The sequence below is a fragment of the Somniosus microcephalus genome, chromosome 13 (genome assembly GCF_052327205.1).
Source record: "Somniosus microcephalus isolate GS21.2 chromosome 13, FLI_Smic_1.0, whole genome shotgun sequence".
Lineage (NCBI taxonomy): Eukaryota > Metazoa > Chordata > Chondrichthyes > Squaliformes > Somniosidae > Somniosus > Somniosus microcephalus.
Genome location: NC_140999.1, coordinates 143662941 through 143679072, shown reverse-complemented (window position 1 = coordinate 143679072; position 16132 = coordinate 143662941).

Sequence of the window (16132 nt, the reverse complement as noted above, 5' to 3'; positions counted from 1 at the left end):
CCGATCCCCGACACCTGCTGATCCTCTCTCCACTCCCAATCTCCGACCCCTGCCGATCCTCTCTCCCCTCCCGATCCCCGACCCCTGACGATCCTCTCCCCCCTCCCGATCCCCAACCCCTGCCGATCCTCTCCCCCCACCCCCCTCTACCCCCGATCCCTGACCCCAGCCAAATGCTGATCCCCCACCCCCACAATCCCTCCCCCGGACCGGCACCTCGCTTCTGAGGCCTACCACTTAAAGTCGGCAGAGCCTGCGGGAAACCCGGCTTCCCGGGTTTCCTGCCCGCCTCGGAGGCCCCCCGCCCCCAACCTGCCTCTCGAGAAAATTCCGGCCAAATCTGTTTCTCTCTCGACAGATGCTGCCTGACCTGCTGAGTAGTTCCAGCATTTTCTGTTTTTATTTTAGATTTCCAGCATCCGCAGTATTTTGCTTTTGCCTCAGTGAGTTCAAGTTCTTATTACCACATTTAACATTCTAGAAATATCAGGGGCTAATGTACTACCTTTGTAATTAAAACAGGCAATATTGTAAATATACAGCAGGCCTGTCAGCATCTTAAAAGAGAAATGATAGCTTAACTTATTGGATATCAGAACTCTGAGGCAGGCTCTACATCTGCTACATTAATATTAACGTGGATGCCGATGAGTCTGCTGTGTTCCCAACATTTTCCATTTTTATTTCATATCTCCAACATTTGCAGTTTTATTTTCTTTTGACTTAGTTTTCTGTGGTGGATATAGGTTGAATTGTTCCATTTCCAACCAAAGGGTTGACAAATTCATAAGCTAAATGACAAGCAGATTGCTAATTGCCTGTGAGCGTAACATGACAATAGCTCCTTATTCATTATTGTTTCCACGCACTTTGATATGGTGGGTAGTTATCAGGTTTTGGCTTTCATCCTTTTTTCTAGATGAGCGCAATAATTTCTGTTTTCTTCTCAGCTGGATCAAAATCAGGTGACAGGAAGACTTGAAGTTGATGAGCCAAGGAAGCTGCTAGTTCCTCAGGCAGTGCTTAGAGAATACAGGCACCCATATCATCCAGCTTCATGGATCAAGCAGACGTTGACCTAGACTTTCCATTTGGAGGAGGCAACTCCAGCAGAGTAGGCCTTCCATCTGCCCCAGAGCTGACCCCCTGACCTCAGCTGTATTTCTGGCCCCCCTGGTTACTTTACATGTGACCGGCAGACTCCCTTGCCTCTGCCGGGGTGGGGGGTCATACCAAGGCGGGGACAGAGACTTGCCACAGCAGGCCTTAAGGACCTGCCACAGGAGGAGGAAGAGAGACCTACCGAGCTACCTGAAGAGTTTTAAACTTTCTGTTGGGGCATGTGCATAGCTGCTCTGACAGCACTTTCACAGGCCTCTCTTTCACTGAAGCCTCTGCCGACCTTAGAATATTGGTGCCTGACAGGCAGCTTCTGTGTCTAATGTCCAAACAGGGCAAATGGTGGCAAATAAGGTGCAGGCTGTGTTTCATTCATTTCCATATAATTTGCAAGCATCTGTCCATGTATGGTTGGGCACATGTTGTGCCATCGGGCCTGCCCTCTGGTAAAGGGGAAAGGCAAAACACGTCCACGAGCAGATTTTCAGTCCCGTCTGCCTTAGCTGATGGGACCAGCAGACGGAGCCAGAAAGCCTATGCCATCATGTCATCTTTGCTCAGTTGGTAGCACTCTCGCATCTGCATCAGAAGGTTGGCTGTTCAAGCCCCACTCCAGGACTTGAGCACATATTGGCTGATAATTCAGTTCAGTACAGTATTGAGGAAGCACTGCATTGTTGGAGGTGCTGTCTTACAGATGAGATGTTAAACCGAGGCTCTCTCTGCCTGTTCAGCTGGATGTAAAACTTCCTATCACAGTTAACAAGAACAGCAGTAAGTTCCCCCAGTGTCTTGGCCAACATTCCTCCTTCAAGCAACACTATTAAAAAATAGATTGACTGGTCATACTGTTTGAGGGATCTTGCTGACTGCCTTGCTTACCTACAGAACAAGTAGCTACACTTACAAAACAAAAAGTAATGAATTGGTTCTGAAGCACTTTGGGACATCCTCAAGGTGCAATAGGGCACTATGTAATGTCATCATTTTAATTCAACTGAGAGTGTTGCTGAATATTTGCTTCCAATGCATCTTTGTCTCCAGAGTTAATGAAGCATTACTCCTTTTTGGAGAGATAGAAATACTCCCCTGGTGCAGAGGCTCACTTGACACAAGTGCAGATCAGAGAATTGGACATGAAGGTGCACCCGATTCACTGCACTCCTAATTGCCTGGTAATTAATTAAGGACGAGAGGATAATACAATACTGTATACCTCTTTCTCCTTTCCTTTCCAAGGTGAAAGCCTTGGCTTTGTCGCCACAAAAACTATTTTGTGTTAGCAGCACCACAGGTGGATATTCTCAACAACAAAAAATCCCAAGCTGAAAAATTCTGCAAGCCACTATCTAAGTCCCTTTTGACCCAATCCTTCATGTGCTATACAATAATCCCATAACCAATGTCATTTTTACTCTGCACATTGAGCTCTATCTATATGTAATATCATTTGTATACTAAAATAAATGTCACGAACCTCCCCATTAGTATTTGGGGTTTTAAACTGTCATGCTTGTAGATTTTCTGCCCACTGTATAATGTTCTCAATTGGCTTCACAATTTCAGCAATTTTAGGGTATTTATGAGTGGCCATTCATTAATTCATTTCTTCACAATAGTATGAAGATTCCCATTTTCTTTCCCACTCCCACAAATATTTGTAAAAATTATGAAAAGGCATCAGACAGGAGTTTGGAAACTTTTTCAGTTCATTTTCTATTATTTTTCACAGTAGATACTGCAACTAGTGCTACTATTCATTTTTTTCCGGTTTCCTCTTTCCTGCCTCTGTTCCTTTTATTGTTTCAATATTCTTTTATCCTTCCTTTGTGCTCATCCACTTCTTACTTTCTTTCTGCGATGTCATATCAGGGTCTTCTTCTCCCTCTTTGTATTCTTTTGCGAAGTGAATTTCATTTTCGTACTTGAAGTAAACGTGGCAAAGATGGATGCACCTTTGCTCTCCATCTCTGCATCAGGGAATGAAGAAATGTTCATAACTAAACTCTCTGAGCAGGAGGAAGGTGATCCAAAACTGAATAAATCAGTGCCCATAACTTGAATCCTGTTTCAAAATAAAACTAGTCATCCAGCATTGTTCCATTGACCTTTTAACCTCCAGTGGTGACATTAGCAATCAAACTTGATTTTATCACGACGGTCATCCGTTATTGAACAAATATACAATACAGTGCACAGGTCACCAACAAACATTGAATACTTAGCACATATCATTGGAGGCAAATTTCTCCCAGCTTTTTGTAATTATGATCCAGTACAACGTGTAATTGGTTATAGAGAGCGTTCTTCAGCAATAGCATGGATTATTTCACTGTGTATTCATGACACTACCTCCTTAAAAAAGATTGGTACCGACAAATTACTTATTTCTCAAAATAAATGGAATGTGTCCAATTTTGAACAGCCCATACTTAGAACTTAGGAATTTAGATTTTTGAACATGATTAACTTGTTTGTAGTGATAGGAGTTACAACTAAAGATGTCAGTTATGCTTTCAGAATCTTGGCATGTGCTCTTGCTACAAGAAAAGCCAAGTGTAATGGGCTTCACAGGGTGCAGGGTTATTTTCAGGCCTCTCAATATTGCTTTTCCTGCTCTTTTATCCCAGATTGCCGTGTCTGGAATGCCCAGACCAAGGGTCTTCAGAACAACTGGGGCCTTGTTTCTGGTATCAGTACCATATATCAGTGGCACTTATGCTGGTCATTGCTGCAGTTGATGCGTTTCCTTATCTAAAAGGTTGCCAAATGCAAAATTAAATCATAACTGCCACCAATATGTGCTTCAGGTTCAGCAAATTTAGACTGACAATACTGTGCCTGAATCACCTGTATTTACTGTTGTAAAGTCCCATGGGAAGCCATGTACTGTATTCCATGCAGAAAAAATATATCCGACCAGCTAGAAGCAAATACAAATTCTCAACCCTTCCTTTTAAACTAAAAGGAGCTTTGACAGTAATGCGGAGTGAGTGCAGCCTCCTGAAACTGGAAATTATGCTGTGAAGGTCAGGAGGGGAGTTGCATGACCTCCTGCTTCACTCCAGAAACAGCCCTAGCAACAGCCCGCCGCCCCCCCCACCCACCACCACCGGAAGCAGCAGCAAGAAATTTGATTGTACTACTTTAAAAGTACAAAATCTGAAGAACAAACTTTCTCTCTTGGAGTGGTGCTATATAAATACAACTTCTTTCTTTAATAATGGTGAAACTAGTCACCTGGAAAGAGGTCTTTGTCTCCATGGGGAATTCCTTCAGGACTTATTGCCTCTCACCCCAATGTGGTGCAATGGGGAACTTCCACATGCATTTATCACAGGTGGGTTCCAACATAATAAAGGCATCACCAGACTAGGTTAACTTCTCAATAAAGGGCAGATTATGCCTTTTGCAGAAAAGTTCCATCTCCCCTTCCAAACTAAACATCTCCTCCAAGACTCAGCCACAGTCAAAATACAACATAACTTACCCCTCTTGACTACATCTCCAGACACCAAATCCCTGCAGATACCTCGCCACCTTCTGTGTCATGATTGCTCCCAGGTCAAAAGACACCTAGGCCACCAGATAACAGAGAAAGAATGGAGAGAAATATGGAAGCAAATCCTAACAATATCCACCTGCAGAAAAATACACTGAGGCCAGCTCAAAATAACAGGACAGATATTAAACCCCCCCATGATGGGTGGAGGGGGGGGGGTTAAAAATGAAAAATGGTGAAATGCGACCCTCAACCCCCCAATGCGACTTCCACTATTTTGCCAGCAGCAGGTTGCGTGGTGTGCCTGTGTCCCGTCTTCGAGAGGCGAAACACTTCATTATAATATTTAATTAACGTTCCAACTCCACTTCAAAAGTACTTCATTGGCTGTAAAACGCTTTGGGACGTCCGGTGGTCATGAAAGGCACTATATAAATGCAAGTCTTTCTTTCTTAACAGTACAGTTGGGAGCCTGATTGAAATTTAACAGGTTTCCCAGGCCTCAGAAAACCCGACAGCTAAATGGAGCCGGGAGCAGCCGGTAATTGTTTTTTAGAGCACTTCTTCTGAACTAGGAGTAGCAGGGGGTCCCTCAAGCAAACCTGCTGCCACTCGCGGCCTCTCCTCATTGCCCTGATCTGCCGATCCCCTCTCCAACCCCCAAACTTTGGCCGCCTGGCCCACGGTCTGCCGAACCCCCTCCCCTTCAAACCCCCATCTTTCCCTCCCTTCCCCCTCCCCCCCTCGCCTGATTGTTGACCTCCAGCCACCCCACCAAGCCTCGATCTTTCCCGATTGCCAAAGACTAACCCTCCTTCCGTTGCTTCTCCTGCCAGGCAGCCGGCCAGCCTATCAAATGGAATAAAAGAATGATGAGGTCCTGCCTTTAAATTTGGGAGGACCTCTGCATCCCCGGGATTTCCGGGCCTTCCACCCCACAACCATGCTCCCCGCCCCAGCCTCCCTGTAAATATCAGGGCCAATATATTGACCTAATTGCACTCCACACATGGTCCATAAATTTAATCCTTCTCTGAGGGGCAAATGCAGGAGAGAGTGTGGTAGGGGGTGCTGCTGCATTTAGGTCCTGCCTCTTCATTTAGCCTTTCTGAGCAGTTATCGGAAAGGTCGCAGAGCACATAATGAGGTCACAATTGCTGCAGATTCAGGCCTATGCCTATCCACTGAGCAGAAAACGCCCCCTGTAACATTCGGGATAGTGAAACTGTTGCTACAAGCTAGAAGACAATGCTTCCCCCAGTGCAGTGGAACACAATCCTCCCCACAACAAACAAATGAATGAAAAATTATTGATACCTCTGCCAGTCACAGAGGCTGATTTACGAACTCTGGCTAAAACTGGAGATATAACAGGCAGCCTGGAACCTATTCCTGGAAACCAACACAACCCTGGAAAATGCCTCACAGACCCTGATCACCCCCAGGAAAGTCAGAGTGAAGCCGCGAACCAACAACATCCTACTGCTCCATAAAAGACAATGCCCAAACCCAGCAAGACCTACCACTATATCTATAGGCCCTTCATAACCACCATTACAGCCAAATCCAAAGGACCATCACCAAATAATCCTAACCCCTCAAACAGTACATTGTTCCCAATGTATGTACAACATAGCAACTTCCCCAATGTATCAATGGCATGTTCTGTAGGTCCCGATCTACTTCTGTAAGATAAAAAGAATATGCTCGAAACACTCAGCAGGTCAGTCATCATCTGTGGAGAGAAAGGACAAGTTAACACTTCAGGTGTGAGCTGTTTGTCAGAACTGGTGAAGTTCTGATGAAAGGTTCACAGCCAAAATGTTAACTTGCCTGTTCCCTCCACAGGTGATGGCTGACCTGCTGAGTGTTTCCAGCATTTTTGTGTCTTATAGATTTCCAGCATGTGCAGCATTTTGCTTTTTGTTTATACTTCTGCCAGTATTGAATGACAAACTGCACAGTGAGTATAAAATATATGCACGTAAAATAATATAAATCATATACTTCTACAAAATAAAAATAAGTACTGGGGTGGTGGGGGAGGGGGAGAACCATGCATGCTGCAAAAATTACAGTACAACAACTAACAACATATAAGAACTCGAGTTTAGGGGGTTACATTGTCAGACACAAAGGCTAGCTGATGATCTACTAACGTGCAAGCTATGTACTATAGCAGAAGGAAGAGCCTGATGTCAATTATTGCTTTCTAAATTATTTAATTACATCTTTGTAATGCAGCTGAATTCTGAATGCAATTGTATGAATGGAAATTACTTATGTGTACACTGTTGTAATGTAAAACTGCCCTCATCAAGTATTACTGTAAATGTACTGATGTAATATACAGTGATGTGCACCACTGTAATGTAACCTTGTCTGGTCATTTCTCTACAAACTGGTAATAAACAGTTTAAGTAAAAACATAATTACCTCTTGCTGCATTATCACTTCATCTATTGATGTCCAATGGAGCATCAAGCACTGTCAACAACAACTTTCAAAGTTTGATTGCAGCTAATTCCTTAGTCTTCAATGTACGTGTAGATATAAGAATATGACATGATTTAAGTACTTAGAAAGATGTTACATCAGTGTGCCAGGTATAGAATGATGCAGCTAGGAAGAGGATGTCTCTGTATGGCTATGTTGAATGAAGTTGTGTTTGTCACTGGGCACTTTATGATCCCATCTATAATTATTTGGGGATCTCACATGACAATACTCAGCAATCTAGGTTAACTTTATTACTACCACATCACACAAAGAGCAGCAAGATTTGAAAGCAGACTTTCCCTGAAGATTAAAACTGAGGCTCGAATGATTCCTTAGCACAGCCTGCCTTACGTACCAGGACATGGTCAAAAGTCAGTGTAGTGACATGAACAGCATCATATCATTATACACTGCAAGTTTCATTTTGCAATAGGGCTTTAGAAAAGAAGTGGCTGTAAGCTGGCCTACACCTAGTCATCTGCCCCTGCTGATAGTAAACTTTTCAAACTGTTTTTAAAAACAAAATGAAATGATTTCTAATTTAAACAGATCAAACAGTTCAACCTGACAAAAGTCAACATTTCTCTCAGTGACACCATAACATCCAAACTGTGCAACGGAAGGTGTGTGAACAATTTCTAACAGGCTCCTTCTCCTTGGCCTTGAAATGACACTTTGACTATTAGCATCGGAACACTTAACACATTCAGATGCAATTCCTTTGTCCACTACTTTAACAGCAGCATTGACCTGAAGTTTAAAGCAGTGAACAAAGGGACTGCATACTAATGCATTACGTCCTCATATGCTAATACTTGCACAGTAATTTCAAGCCCCGTGAGCCAATAAAGGTCTGTTATGGGCAGAGCCCCTGTGCTCAGCAATTCTGCAACTGTGGGTATCTGGTGGGGGATTTGGTGTGGTGCCGGGGAGACGAGTACAACACACAATCGCTGGTCTAAGTCTCAGGCCTCAAGTTGCCAACTCTGGTTGAACATATTCCCAGATGTTTGATCACATGACATTTGCCCATTGTTTGCAAAAGTTGATGCATTTACCTTAGTTGAGTGTCTCAGTACTCGAGCAATCCTAAAATAATGCAAACTAATTATGTCATAGTACACCAGAATTTTTTTAAACTAGCTGCACAATTTGGACAGAAATGTTTTTAAATCATGGTATTTTAAAATCATGTTATGCAGACATTTGTTCTGTGTGCCGAGATTGGACAGGCCAAGGAAAAAATGTATTGCAAACTACCCATATACATCAGTAACTTTGCACAGATTACAGAGAGCTATTTTGTTGTAACTGCCTGGTTTATAATTATGTCACATGCTATAAAAGCAACTCATTTTGGAATGTAAAAATATGAGAGAAAGAGCCTTTTTATACAGAACTCTGGCAAATGAATCTACATTGGCTGATTGAGGGGAGCTGCACCATTTATATTGCTCTCCCCAGTTAGGGCATCTCCATGGAGGGAACTTTTGTTTGTCTCACAACCAGTTTCTTTCCTTTAGATTTTCCATGGTGCTCAGAACACAAAGCACAAGCTGGACATTTAACACTGACGCTTAATTGGGTCCTGGGCCCTGGCACATAACATAGGTATTTTATATTGACGTTATTGGTACTTATGTACGAGGTTCCTGCCTAAGTCCGGCGGGCACCTATCCACCGCCAAAACCAATGCTGTTAAAATCGGAAATTGGTGGGAATTGCAGCCGCTCTATTCCTGCCCAGAAAGGAGAGTTATTGGCCCAGTAATTCGGGTCCCAACGCGTGAGTACGGACGGGGTACTCACGCGTGGGCCCGATGGAAGTGTCGGTTTTCAGCATGCACAGCGCATGCGCGGAAAACCGGCTTTTCCTTTCCTCTGAACTAAGGGGTTCAGAGGTCGAACGCGTGCGCACTGAAATTCCTTTTTTTTTTACAGGATTGCCCGTGCGTGAAGGCCTCAACTTTTTACGAATGAAAGAAGCAGACGTAAGGACTTAGTTTTAAAAGGTAAGTGGTCTAATAATTAAAGTTAGAATTTTTTTTCCACAGGTTTATTATTTTTAAAGACTTTACAGTAAGGTAAGTGTATTTTTAGACCCACTTTGTTAAAAAATTATTTTTTTCAAAAATTTGAATAATTGTTTAAAATTAGTTTTTTACAGTTATTAATAGTTCATTTAATTAGTGGAATTTTTTTAAACTTTTATTTGAAGTTTAAGTACTGTTTTGAGCACCCGGAGTTTTCATGAGTTTGACAGTTCTTACTATCAAACTCATGAATGAACTTTTGCAACCTCCGATTGGTTGCCCAGTGCTCACATGATCCCAGCCGGCTCATCGAACTAACGACGCCGCTGGATCACGCAAGCACAGCGCGCCGGGAGCTGAACCAGGCCACTGACAGGAAATGCACGCAGGGCCAGGCTTCAACTGTCGGCGCGATATGTAAGTGTAGGTCGGGGGCTTGCACCCGCAGAAGCCCCCGACACCAATTTCTGGGCCATTATTCCCACTGCTTTTTTCTGTGTTATTTTTAATTTCCAGCATTTGTGGTTTTCCTTTTTATTTTATTGTTATAGCAGGTACTGGTTATCTATTACTTTACACCTAACTGTCTCACCTGGTTAGGTAAAAAGTCTGGGGACATAGTCAGGGGTGAAGTTGCAGCTATTACCGGGGCTCAGAGACTAAGCACGGCTATAAACAGTTTTAAAATGCATGCTTCTAAACAAAAGCTGCCCGGTTTAACATTATTTTACATAATATTTTTAAAATACTAATGATTTTTTAGATTGAGATGCCCCCAAACCATGGGCAGACCAGTCTGAGATCCTATATCATAGAATTTGGTTATGGTTGCTGCACAAATTGTCCATGAGGAGCTGCAGAATTAAAGGTTAAAGGTTATAAATTAGCCACATGTAGATAATGTGATTAGAATCATTTGCAGTGTTATTAAAGGCACTGCCATCAGGATTTTCTTATTTTTAATTTTTTCCCTCTCCACCAATATTTACCCCCCAAATTTCTCCAGTTACTGAAGCAGTCTGAACAGGTCATTGCTGACAAAACTCCTTCGCTACCTGTAGAGGAGAGCTTCAGCTATTCATGTGGAATGTGGCCATGTTTATAGTGGCAGTGAAGCCAAACATAGGCTCATATCTGTGCTTCCAATGTCCTTTAGCCAAAGACAACAAGATTGCCCTGTTTACATTGGAGTTTGGCTTTCTGCTGATCTTCTAAAGGTCTATTAATTTATTTTACTACTGGGTTGCTGCATTGTCAGAAGTGCAGTCCTTCAGATGAATGTTCACAAGATCACAAGATAATTACAAAGGATGAAGGCTCTTTGGCTCATCTTAATTCTTGATGTAGAGAGATCCTAATGCCCTCCCATTGTAAAATCCAATTATTTATTAAATGATTCCAGGGCTTTTGCCTCCACTGCTCTATCTGGAAGTTTAGTGTGTGAAGAATAAGAATTACCTCTCACCAATCTTCCCGTTAAACTGCGCGGCTGCACAACGGTCTGGAGGTCCCACGCAGGCCGCACACCAGCTTTTAAATGGAAAAACCGCGCACGCATGGACATTTGAATGGGCCACGCAGCCCGTTAAAGGGGCCATGCATGCACACAAAAAAAAATTGGAGGGAACATTGCCTTTCACTAGTTTGAACCTGTGTCCCGAGTTCTTATTCCACTGTTTAATTTCAAGTAATATCCCGCGTTAACCCCTTAACAATCTTGTATGCATTTAAGATCATCTTTCAGTCGCCTCTCGTCTAGGCTGTAAAGCCTATGTTTCTCCAATTTTTCCTCATAACTCAGACCCTGAGGGTCAACATTCTTTGCACGTCCTCCAGTGTTTGAATGTCTCTCTTGTTCTTGGTGACCAGAATTGGACATAATATTCAAGGTGTAGTTTGACTAGAGCACTATACATTTTGATTATTATCTCCTCTGACGTACATTGTACTGTTTGGCTCCATAGTTCAACATATAGTTCAACATAATTGTGTTTCAAGAGCTTTGAGATGTTTCTGAGAATTGTGATGAGGAGCTATGCAAAGGTGAGCCTTTCTTTTTTATGTGGCATCTACATTTTACTTTACTTCACCCTCCTTTAGGCCCATTGAAGGCTATTTTGAAAACCGACTGAGTCTTATGCTTATGCATATAAGATTGACTCTTCTATTGCTGAATTTGCCTTAAAAGGCCCTGTAGGTGACCCGTAGCAAAATGCAGAAGATTAGATTTTTCTTCAATTTCAAAAAAAATTCCTTCAATTTTAAAAAAGAAAGCAAGAAAAATACTTTTATTTATATAGCGCCTTTCACGACCACCGGACGTCCCAAAGCGCTTTACAGCCAATTAAGTACTTTTTGAAGTGTAGTCACTGTTGTAATGTAGGAAACGCGGCAGCCAATTTTTGCACAGCAAACTCCCACAAACAGCAATGTGATAATGACCAGATAATCTGTTTTAGTGATGTTGATTGAGGGATAAATATTGGCCAGGACACCGGGGATAACTCCCCTACTCTTCTTCGAAATAGTGCCATAGGATCTTTTACGTCCACCTGAAAGAGCTTAACGGGGCCTCGGTTTAACGTCTCATCCAAAAGACGGCACCTCTGACAGTGCAGCACTTCCTCAGTACTACACGGGAGTGTCAGCCTAGATTTTGTGCTCAAGTCTCTGGAGTGGGATCTGCAACCCACAACCTTCTGACTCAGAGGCAAGAGTGCTACCCATTTAGCCACAGCTGACACAAATAAAGTCAGATCAGGGGCTTCAGAACAGACACTGAGGCAGCCTAGTGTGTCCATGCGTGCTTGTGTCATGACACAACTTTACATTATGATATGAGCATGTTGACGTGCTGAATTGCTCCAGTTCACATATAAGGCTAATGGAGGAAGCTATAGTTCCACCGGCAGGTTACGAGACCCACACACAAAAAAAAATCAGTCTCCAAATGCTGTCAGTCATACATAGACCGTTAAATTTACATTTGCCAGTGCTGTTGACTGCACAAACCCCACGTGTCTGGAGTTGATAGCACTGGAGTTACATAAAAGCGCTAACAGTCGCTGCCTGTGCTCCGAAATCCACAATGTAAACAGTGAATTCCAGAGCACCAGCAGCCTGGCATATTGTAGAATTGCTCACAGTGGAAGCAATCCTGTAACATAAACACATTAAGTTGTTCCTCTAATCAATGTCGATCGCCCTCACCATTATTCTCTGTGCCTCATTCACACCCAAAGGTCCTGAAAAAAGCTGTGAATTCCTATTGATAAAGATGGTAATCCCTGATAGCTGTGGGGGGCAGTTAAGTGGTTAGTAATGCAACCTTTTCAATTTTAGTAAAGGATACTGTCCTGCACTTGCTAAAAGTTGCTGTGCTGTGAAAAGTTGCATTCTCATGCTTAATGAAATTCAGACTTTATGTGATCAGATTTCAGTGGCTCCACTCTTTGGCAGTCACACTACAGCCTCGTAACACTTACATGGGAAATAATGAATTCAATGGAAAGTAAAGAGATGTGCTGTGTGCGTGACACTTGGTGCATCTGTTTTGTATGAATACTTTGGCCTAGAAATCTGTTGATACTGTGTCCGTTAAATGAGCGCTTAAGCATCCAATATAGTGGGCGGATCGTTCCCTGTGTCCAGTTCACGCCAGTATGCTATGCAATTTCACCCCCGCCGGATTCAGTCCAAAAAACACTATGGGGGGAATTTTGCCAGCCCTGGGGAGGTGGGTTTGGAGGCGGGACTGCTGGGAAAATGGCAGAATCTGGGGGCGGGTGCCCATCCCGCGCCCAAACCACCTCCATGCCATCTTCCCAGGAGGCGGGTACCCGACCCGCGCTGGGAACCGCCTCCCCAAGGCAGGAAGGGGATTACAGCCACCTAACTGTCTGTTAACAGGTAGTTAACAGGCAGTTAAGAGGATTACCCCCATTTTACCCCTGCAAATGCGGGCTTCCCGACATCTGGAAGCCCCACCAGGGTCACCGAGGCGAGCAGTGGGTCTGCGGGGGTCGGAGGGGTCGAAAAGTGTGCTGTGGAGGTGAGTGATGGGTGCAAGTGTGGAGAGGTAAGTATGTGAGATGAGTGTAAAGTGATAGAAAAAGTTTTCTTACCTTTGTTTCTTCCTGCAGGCGTCAATCGTTGGGGATGCGGAGGCTCCGGCATCTCAGTGGCAGAGATGACAGAATGGCTGCTGCATTCTCTGATGCAACAGCCATCTAATTTCTGCTCACAAAAGAGGTTTGGTGAGCCTTGAATACAAGGACTCATCAAACAACAGAGAATGTCAGTGATTGACAGCTTCACAGAGCTGTCAAACGATGACAATTCATCTGTCAAAAATTTTTGACAGATGAAACGTCATACGCTGACGTTCTCTGTCATCGGCTTTCCCTTAATTGGCCTGCTAAGCCCGCTGGGCGGGCTTAACAAGGTCAATCAAGGGAAAATAGTGTAGGTTGGCCAGATGTCGATGAAGGCGGGACTAAAACCCGACAAGTGGGAGTCCCGCCTCCAAAAGCTCCCCATTGGCAAAATCCAGCCCTATGGGATTTAAAAACCAATTTCACTTCCACTTTCTCATTTCCAAGGGCGCAGTCCAAGTGCTGAATGGTCTATTTCAATTCCAGTTCAATTCAAATTATGCTCTTCTCTCAGACCCTAAATTCATCATTAATTCTGCTTGTAGTGAATCTTATGTATGAACAGCGCTACACTGCCAACAAAGCATGCAGAGACAAAAGCAACTGTGGAGGCTCGTTAAACCTCCAAAAACTGTAGTTGCATTTTTGCACCCACATTAACAAAGCCCAGAAATTCCATGCACTTTTTGGTACAGAATTAATGGGAGAATAATTTGGGGTGGAAGCTATTTCAGCCAGGTTTCCACCCCTTCTGGCATCAGTGAAATAGTTCAACAGGAAAGGGCGAGCACTTCCTTCTGCTCATTCCCCCAGCCACTTTTGGAGGCAGCACTTGGTGGGATGCCAGGCTCTCCAGGGAAAGTCTGCCAATCCCGCCGATCTTATAGCTGATGGTAAATACACCCGCATAAGGATCAACGAGGGCCATATGTCGACCCACTCTGCTGTATCCTGATGCCAATTGATCTAACAGAGGTGCTGCTTTGAAACACCACTGGCTACACAAGTCATGCACTCCACTAGTGTCCGCCCCTGCTGTGCAAATGACCCCATCCCTGGGATTTGCACGGGTTCAGGGTGAGGACAAATGGATGGGTGGAAGTGCCACTTCTGGTGGCAGAGTGAGGCTTGCTGAAATTCTATCCCCAAATATTTTATAGCTTAATAGTAAAACAGATACAAATGTATTTGGTAATGTCAGATATTCATAAGAACAATCAAGGAAATGGAGAAGAGCAGACTTTTTACTGCATAATTATATACAGGTAGACTATCCTTTATCCGAAAACCTTGGGACCAGCTGTGTTTCGGTTTTCGGAATTTTTCGGATTTCAGAAGGTTTTCTGACAACAAACACTCAACAGCTTGTAAACACTCGGGCCCTGCCTTGGAAGCGTCTCTGAAGCTGTTGCTAAGCTACAGAGACTCTTTCCACAGCCTGACTGTTTAAAAAAATGCTAGGGGAAGAAAAAAATGCTAGGGGAAGAAAAAAAACCTAACAAAACGGCTGCTGATTTCTGCCGTTAGATCGAGGTTTCCGGCTCCCCCTGCTCCGTATCTGAATTCCTTGACTTAGTGGGGGTCTGGGGCTTGAGTGCCACCACCAGTTGTGGGAAAGCCGGATATTGGCTGACTCCTACGCTAAGCTGGCCCGCAAATCAGGTCGGCGGGGGGGGGAAGAAAAGACTATCGGACGGGCCGCTGCAACTATCGGACGGGCCGCTGTATTGTTGTGTTCACTCTCCCGGTACCTCCTTCACACTGCCCGGCTCGACCTGCAATCTCCTACCCAGGAGGGAACTCTGTGACCCTCTGCCCTGCTCACAGGGAAAGGCAGAGCTCCCGGACCACTCCTGTCATGTTTGGCGCCACTCTGGTCATGTCGTGTGCACGACTTATGCTCCACGAAAAAACTTTCGGTTTTTAGAGGTTTTCGGTTTTCGGAAGTGCGGATAAAGGATAGTCTACCTGTATTGCACAGTGTTAGTCATGGCTCAGTGGGTAGCACCCTCGCTTCTGAGTCACAAGATTGTGGGTTCAAATCCTACTCCAGAGACTTTAGCATAAAAATCTAGGCTGACAGTGGAGTGCTGCACTGTCAGAAGTACTGACTTTCAGATGAGATGTTAAACTGAGGCCCCATCTGCTCTCTCAGGTGGATGTAAAAGATCCCATTGCACTATTTCGAAGAAGAGCAGGGGAGTTATCCCCGGTGTCCTGGCCAACATTTATCCCTCAATTAACACCACTAAAACAGATTATCTGGTCATTATCACATTGCTGTTTGTGGGAGCTTGCTGTGCGCAAATTGGCTGCTGCGTTTCCTACATTACAACAGTGACTCCACTTCAAAAGTACTTTATTGGCTGTAAAGTGCTTTGGGACATCCTGAGGTCATGAAAGCCGCTATATAAATGCAAACCTTTCTTTCTTTTTCATGCAATCTTACAACACAGCTGAACCCTAGTATTATAAACGTCTCACTGAACAAGAAATAGTGAGTGCATCACTTGACATGATATCAAGCTACATAGGCCCCCAGTTCATTACCACTCTGTGCTGAGGTATCTGATCTCATCTTGGTTAGTGATGGAAACAGTGAAAGTAGCCTCAGTATCCATGGGCCAGGGAAGGGAGAAATAATCTAGTATTCCCTCTCTTACTCAGTACCCTGTTTTTAATCACAAAGGGGGACATTTTTCAGGGGGTAAGTGGGATAAAAACATTTTTGACAGCAGGTAGGGAACCCGCTGTCAACCCGCCGCCACGCGACTTTCCCAGATGTCTGGTCTGTCATCGCTGAACACACCCAACACCAAGTGGCAG